We start from the raw sequence: 8,259 nt of genomic DNA on the forward strand, positions 1-8,259 counted from the left end.
GAATTCTTCCTTTCACTGCGCGAGCAGCGGTAAGCAATGTACTTAACTATTATTTATTTTATCTCTTTTTCTTCAGAGGTCCCATCTCCGCAGCCACAAAACAGGTGGCACTCATACTGGTGTCTGCTAAACCTTCTCTCTCCCCAAAGTAGTGCCCAGTCAGGCACGCATCGCCTGTAAGGGCGCCGCTAGTCGCTGCGTGTGAAGCCACCGCCGCCGCCGCCGCCGCCCCGGCACCACCGCACTGGCGTCCGTGGGCCGAGCAACGAACCACCACTCCTCAAGTTACCAGGTCGGGTCTACAGCAGCAGCAACAACAGCAGCAGGAACCATCACCACAGTCTGGCTGTTCTTCATCTACATCTACATCTACATTTATACTCCGCAAGTCACCCAACGGTATGTGGCGGAGGGCACTTTACGTGCCACTGTCAATACCTCCCATTCCTCTTCCAATCGCATATGGTTCGCGGGAAGAACGACAGCCGGAAAGCCTCCGTGTGCACTCGAATCTCTCTGATTTTACATTCGTGATCTCATCGGGAGGTATAAGTAGGGGAAGAAATATATTCGATACCTCATCCAGAAACGCACCCTCTCGAAACCTGGACAGCAAGCTACACCGCGATGCAGAGCGCCTCTCTTGCAGAGTCTGCCACTTGAGTTTGCTAAACATCTCCGTAACGCTATCACGCTTACCAAATAATCCTGTGACGAAACGGGCCGCTCTTCTTTGGTTCTTCTCTATCTCCTCCGTCAACCCGACCTGGCACGGATCCCACACTGATGAGCAATACTCAAGTATAGGTCGAACGAGTGTTCTGTAAGCCACCTCCTTTGTTGATGGACTAAATTTTCTAAGGACTCTCCCAATAAATCTCAACCTGGTACCCGCCTTACCAACAATTAATTTTATATGATCATTCCACTTCAAATACACTCCTGGAAATGGAAAAAAGAACACATTGACACCGGTGTCCCAGACCCACCATACTTGCTCCGGACACTGCGAGAGGGCTGTACAAGCAATGATCACACGCACGGCACAGCGGACACACCAGGAACCGCGGTGTTGGCCGTCGAATGGCGCTAGCTGCGCAGCATTTGTGCACCGCCGCCGTCAGTGTCAGCCAGTTTGCCGTGGCATACGGAGCTTCATCGCAGTCTTTAACACTGGTAGCATGCCGCGACAGCGTGGACGTGAACCGTATGCGCAGTTGACGGACTTTGAGCGAGGGCATATAGTGGGCATGCGGGAGGCCGGGTGGACGTACCGCCGAATTGCTCAACACGTGGGGCGTGAGGTCTCCACAGTACATCGATGTTGTCGCCAGTGGTCGGCGGAAGGTGCACGTGCCCGTCGACCTGGGACCGGACCGCAGCGACGCACGGATGCACGCCAAGACCGTAGGATCCTACGCAGTGCCGTAGGGGACCGCACCGCCACTTCCCAGCAAATTAGGGACACTGTTGCTCCTGGGGTATCGGCGAGGACCATTCGCAACCGTCTCCATGAAGCTGGGCTACGGTCCCGCACACCGTTAGGCCGTCTCCCGCTCACGCCCCAACATCGTGCAGCCCGCCTCCAGTGGTGTCGCGACAGGCGTGAATGGGAGGACGAATGGAGACGTGTCGTCTTCAGCGATGAGAGTCGCTTCTGCCTTGGTGCCAATGATGGTCGTATGCGTGTTTGGCGCCGTGCAGGTGAGCGCCACAATCAGGACTGCATACGACCGAGGCACACAGGGCCAACACCCGGCATCATGGTGTGGGGAGCGATCTCCTACACTGGCCGTACACCACTGGTGATCGTCGAGGGGACACTGAATAGTGCACGGTACATCCAAACCGTCATCGAACCCATCGTTCTACCATTCCTAGACCGGCAAGGGAACTTGCTGTTCCAACAGGACAATGCACGTCCGCATGTATCCCGTGCCACCCAACGTGCTCTAGAAGGTGTAAGTCAACTACCCTGGCCAGCAAGATCTCCGGATCTGTCCCCCATTGAGCATGTTTGGGACTGGATGAAGCGTCGTCTCACGCGGTCTGCACGTCCAGCACGAACGCTGGTCCAACTGAGGCGCCAGGTGTAAATGGCATGGCAAGCCGTTCCACAGGACTACATCCAGCATCTCTACGATCGTCTCCATGGGAGAATAGCAGCCTGCATTGCTGCGAAAGGTGGATATACACTGTACTAGTGCCGACATTGTGCATGCTCTGTTGCCTGTGTCTATGTGCCTGTGGTTCTGTCAGTGTGATCATGTGATGTATCTGACCCCAGGAATGTGTCAATAAAGTTTCCCCTGCCTGGGACAATGAATTCACGGTGTTCTTATTTCAATTTCCAGGAGTGTAGTTCCGCACGCACACTCCCAGATATTTTACAGAAGTAACTGCGACCAGTGTTGGTTCCGCTATCTTATAATCATACAGTAAAGGATCCTTCTTTTTATGTATTCGCAATACATTACATTTGTCTATATTAAGGGTCAGTGGCCACTCCCTGCACCAAGTGCCTATCCGCTGTAGATCTTCCTGCATTTCGCTGCAGTTTTCTAATGCTGCAACGTCTCTGTATACTACAGCATCATCCACGAAAAGTCGCATGGAACTTCCGACACTATCTACTAGGTCATTTATATATATTGTGAAAAGCAATGGTCCCATAACACTCCCCTGTGGCACGCCAGAGGTTACTTTAACGTCTGTAGACGTCTCGCCATTGAGAACAACATGCTGTGTTCTGTTTGCTAAAAACTCTTCACTCCAGCCACGCAGCTGGTCTGATATTCGGTAGGCTATTACTTAGTTTATCAGGCGACGGTGCGGAACTGTATCGAACGCCTTCCGGAAGTCAAGGAAAATTGCATCTATCTGGGAACCTGTATCTAATATTTTCTGGGTCTCATGAACAAATTAAGCGAGTTGGGTCCCACACGATCGCTTTTTCCGGAATCCATGTCGATTCCTTCAGAGTAGGTTCTGGGTTTCCAGAAACGATATGATACGCGAGCAAAAACATGTTACGAAATTCTACAACAGATCGACGTTAGAGATATAGGTCTATAGTTTTGCGCATCTGCTCGACGACCCTTCTTGAAGACTGGGACTATCTGTGCTCTTTTCCTATCATTTGGTACCTTCCGTTCCTCTATAGACTTACGGTATACGGCTGTTAGAAGGGGGGCAAATTCTTTCGCGTACTCTGTGTAGAATCGAATTGGTATCCCGTCAGGTCCAGTGGACTTTCCTCTGTTGAGTGTTTTTAGTTACTTTTCTATTCCTTGGCAACTTATTTCGATGTCAGCCATTTTTTCGTTTGTGCGAGTATTTAGAGAAGGAACTGGAGTGCGGTATTCCTCTGTAAAACAGCTTTGGAAAAAGGTGTTTAGTATTTCAGCTTTACGCGTGTCATCCTCTGTTTCAATGCCATCATCATCCCGGAGTGTCTGGATATGCTGTTTCAAGCCACTTGCTGATTTAACGTAAGACCAGAACTTCCTAGGATTTTCTGTCAAGTCGGTACATAGAATTTTACTTTCGAATTCACAGAACGCTTCACGCATAGCTCTCCTTACGCTAACTTTGACATCGTTTAGCTTCTGTTTGTCTGAGAGATTTTGGCTGCGTTTAAACTTGCAGTGAAGCTCCCTTTGCTTTCGCAGTAGTTTCCTAACTTTGTTGTTGATCCACGGTGGGTTTTTCCCGTCCCTCACAGTTTTACTCGGCACGTACCTGTCTAAAACGAATTTTACGATTGCCTTGAACTTTTTCCATAAACACTCAACGTTGTCAGTGTCGGAACAGAAATTTTCGTTTTGATCTGTTAGGTAGTCTGAAATCTGCCTTCTACTACTCTTGCTAAACAGATAAACCTTTCTCCTTTTTTCATATTCCTATTTACTTCCATATTCAGGGATGCTGCAGCGGCCTTATGATCACTGATTCCCTGTTCTGTGCTTACAGAATCGAAAAGTTCGAGTCTGTTAGTTATCAGTAGGTCCAAGATGTTATCTCCACGAGTCGGTTCTCGGTTTAATTGCTCGAGATAATTTTCGGATAGTGCACTCAGTATAATGTCACTCGATACTCTGTCCCTACCACCCGTCCTACATATCTGTGTGTCCCAGTCTATATTTAATAAATTGAAATCTCCACCTAAGACTATAACGTGCTGAGGAAATTTATGCGAAATGTATTCCAGATTTTCTCTCAGTTGTTCTGCCACTAATGTTGCTGGGTCGGGAGGTCGGTAAAAGGAGCCAATTATTAACCTAGATCGGTTGTTGAGTGTAACCTCCACCCTTAGTAATTCACAGGAACTATCCACTTCTACTTCACTACAGGATAAACTACTACTAACAGCGACAAACACGCCACCTCCGGTTGCATGCAATCTATCCTTTCTAAACACCGTCTGTGCCTTTGTAAAAATTTTGGCAGAATTTATCTCTGGCTTCAGCCAGCTTTCCGTACCTATAACGATTTCAGCTTCGGTGCTTTCTATCAGCGCTTGAAGTTCCGGTACTTTACCAATGCAGCTTCGACAGTTTACAATTACAACACGATTGCTGCTTGGTCCCCGCATGTCCTGACTTTGCCCACACTTTGAGGCTGTTGCCCTTTCTGTACTTGCCCGAGGCCATCTTACCTAAAAAACCGCCCAGTCCACGCCACCCAACCCCTGTTACCCGTGTAGCCGCCTGCTGTGTCTAGTGGACTCCTCACCTATCCAGCGGAACCCAAAACCCCACCATCCTATGGCGCAAGTCGAGGAATCTGCAGCCCACACGGTCGCAGACCCGCTCAGCCTCTGATTCAGACCCTCCACTCGGCTCTGTACCAAAGGTCCGCAGTCAGTCCTGTCGACGATGCTGCAGATGGTGAGCTCAGCTTTCATTCCGCTAGCAAGACTGGCAGTCTTCACCAAATCAGATAGTCACCAGAAGCCACAGAGGATTTCCTCCGATCCATAGCGACACACATCATTGATGCCTACATGAGCGACCACCTGCAGACGGCTGCACCCTGTACCCTTCATGGCATCTGGAAGGACCCTTTCCACATCTGGAATGACTCCCCCCGTTATGCACACGGAGTGCACATTGGTTTTCTTCCACTCTCTTGCTGCCATATCCCTAAGGGGCCCCATTACGCGCCTGACGTTGGAGCTCCCAACTACCAGTAAGCCCACCCTCTGCGACCGCCCAGATCTTGCAGAATGGGGGGCAACCTCTGGAACAGGACAAGCAGCCATGTCCAGCCAAAGATCAGTATCAGCTGGAGACAGAGCCAGAAACCGGTTCGTCAGACAAACTGGAGAGGCCTTCCGTTCAGCCTTCCGGAATGTCTTTCGCCCCCTGCCACACCTCAAGTCGACCTCCCACTCTACCACAGGTGAGTGGTCGGCCTCAATGTGGGCAGTATCCCGGGCAGCCACATCCGTAGTATGATCAGGGGATGCGTGGGACGAGCTGGCCGTCCCCGACAAACCCCCATCCGGAGCCCCACAGTGATGCCCATTGGCAACAGCCTCAAGCTGTGTGACTGATGCCAACACTGCCTGAAGCTGGGAGCGAAGGGATGCCAACTCAGCCCGCATCCGAACACAGCAGTCGCAGTCCCTATCCATGCTAAAAACTATTGTGCAAAGAACGTCTGAACTATTCCACAGAGAGCACAAACAATTCGACACAAAATTTAAACGGTTATTAAAATACAAGATTGCCTAGTAAATGCAGTAATGCTGCTACTTGCGCACTGCTGACACACTGCTCGCCGGCAGAAGGAGACTACGCGATTTTACATTATTCAGGTACTAAAGGGCGATGTTACAACTCTAAAATACTATAATACGCCAGAAATTTATGAATTAAACGATGCAAGTAACCAAAAACACGCAAAGAAATTAAGAATTAAGCTATGTAACAAATAAATGAGCTAAGAGTATACGACTTGCTGCTGGCAGCTGCTTATCCAACGGCGGCAGGGAGCGCACTCCCATCGCTCCCATCGCTCTGACCCAGTAGCACTGCAACATCCTCTTCCATCATCATCATCATCATCATCATCGTCATATCAGCCTTGTCAGAATCGGTTTAAACCCAAGGTTTGTGTTCCTCGGCCCATACCGACTTGCTCCTCCCCAACATCATCATCAACGGTGTGGACTCAAAACAGTATTAATAGTAATAGAGAACATCCTGTGGCTAGTGGCAGTTCTCTCTCCTGTCCTTTTAGTGAAGGACATCAGGTAAGTGATACCATACCGCAGATAGAATAGTCGGTGATTGCAGACATCTTTGAGGAGTGAATCTCGTTCACGAGGATCGAGAACCCGGCAGGAGGGTACCACGACCTGTTGGTTTTCTAAGGGCATGCCTTCCTGTCATGGAAATAGAGCTCCTGAAAGCAGTCAATGATCCGCGGTATCCCGCCATTAAATGCAGTGCGGTGCTTTGCATCGAATTATCGCTCCCTCCCCCCCCCTCAAAAAAAAGTTGTTTCTGGTGTTGAAGAGACAACTCTTCGTTTCTATGGGGGGGGGGGGGGGGTGGCATTATAACGCGGAGCACGTCAATCGCCGTGGGGTTTCGTAAATCCACCTTGAGTGCTATATTGGCCTACTTTTTTGAGATGGAGGTCAGAGGGCCATCTAAAGCACTCAGCCGAATACTACATTTGGACATCCATACATATGGCTATGATCCAGTAAATGGGAGGCCTAGCTATATCAAGCTACCTAAAGATACAGCTAATAGGCAGACATGTATTAATGTCGAAAATAGAAAGGGTCAGGCTTGTTTTGCATGGTCAGTCCTGGCTTTCGAAAGAAAGTATGATTGAAAGAACCATCCTGAGCGTCTAAGTACATACCATGTAGGTGATAATTTTCGTGAGTGTTATAACTTTGATGGTATCGAGTTCCCCATCAAGGTCCAGGACATACCTAAATTTGAGGCGCAGAATACCAGAATATCAGTTCACGTTTATGGCCTGGAGAAGAAAAGAAAGTCAGATGAGCAAGACATGCATACTGTTATCGGCCCCCAACATTTCTCAAAATTTGCCACTGAGCGTGAGTCGCATGTAAACATGTTGCTCTTCTCTGAAGCTGATAGTTATCCCTATGTTTGGATCAAAGACATGTCCCAACTCCTTTCCACCCAAATGACTAAATATAATGGTAAGCAACATATTCGCTTAAAGTGCTTGAATTATTTCTCCTCAGACATGTTATTAGTGGTGCATCCAAGGACCCAGTACAGCAACTGAGGAAAACAAATTCATAAAGTTCTAGAATTCTCACCACGAGGAGCGATGTCCATATGTAGTGTATGCCGATTTTGAATGCCTCCTCGCTCTTGTGATCTGCTCTGAAGGTGACCCTACAGCCTCACATACCACTTTTACAGAAAAACACGTACCATATGCGGCAGCGAACCAAATTGTATCGTCATATGATTCCAGTCTTAACCACTACAAATCTTACTCTGGGGATAATCTTGAGGTTTGTCTTCTAACTGAGCTCGAAAGGCTTTCATGGGAGGTTGATAACTTTTACAGCGACAGCGTTCCCACGGCCAACTCAAAGGAGAATGATGATTTGTACAGTAACTCGGTTGATTGTCATACCTGTCGTCTGCCGTTAGACGGAAAAGCGTAAACTCCTCATAAGGACCACTGTCATCTTATGGGGAAGTTCCGTGTGCAGCTCACAATGCGTGCAATCTGAAGTACCAGCTACCAAGACACATACCCGTTTTCTTCCACAATTTAATTTATAATTTTGAATATAGAGAAATTAACATAAAAACTAAATAGACTTTAAGCTTTGGAATTAATGAAAGTGGTAAAATTCATATGTGAATGAAAAAAAAAAATTAACGGTCGCCAGCCCAATTGGGCACTTGAATTTGGAAATACATTTTTTTAAAAATTGAATATTGTTGGTTGAAGTTACTTTCATTAATATTTCCCGTTCAATACCACACAGAATACAAACTGATGCAAGGCACTCTGAGCAGTGTGCAGCAGCCGTTACCAATAATGCATACATCAGTAATCATAGAAAGCAAATTTGCACCAGGTTCATACTAATAATAGCTACACTCAAGATCATCACTTAAACCAATACCGAAAAGCTACTGCATGAAACGCAGAACTAAATTGGGACATTAGGGGCTTCTGTCTTATCTGATATGTAAAAACACAAATTATGTAAGGATTAGCTTTGCTTCAATTAGTCTTTTC

This window comes from Schistocerca cancellata, chromosome 4, assembly GCF_023864275.1.
Source record: "Schistocerca cancellata isolate TAMUIC-IGC-003103 chromosome 4, iqSchCanc2.1, whole genome shotgun sequence".
NCBI classification, from domain to species: Eukaryota; Metazoa; Arthropoda; class Insecta; order Orthoptera; family Acrididae; genus Schistocerca; species Schistocerca cancellata.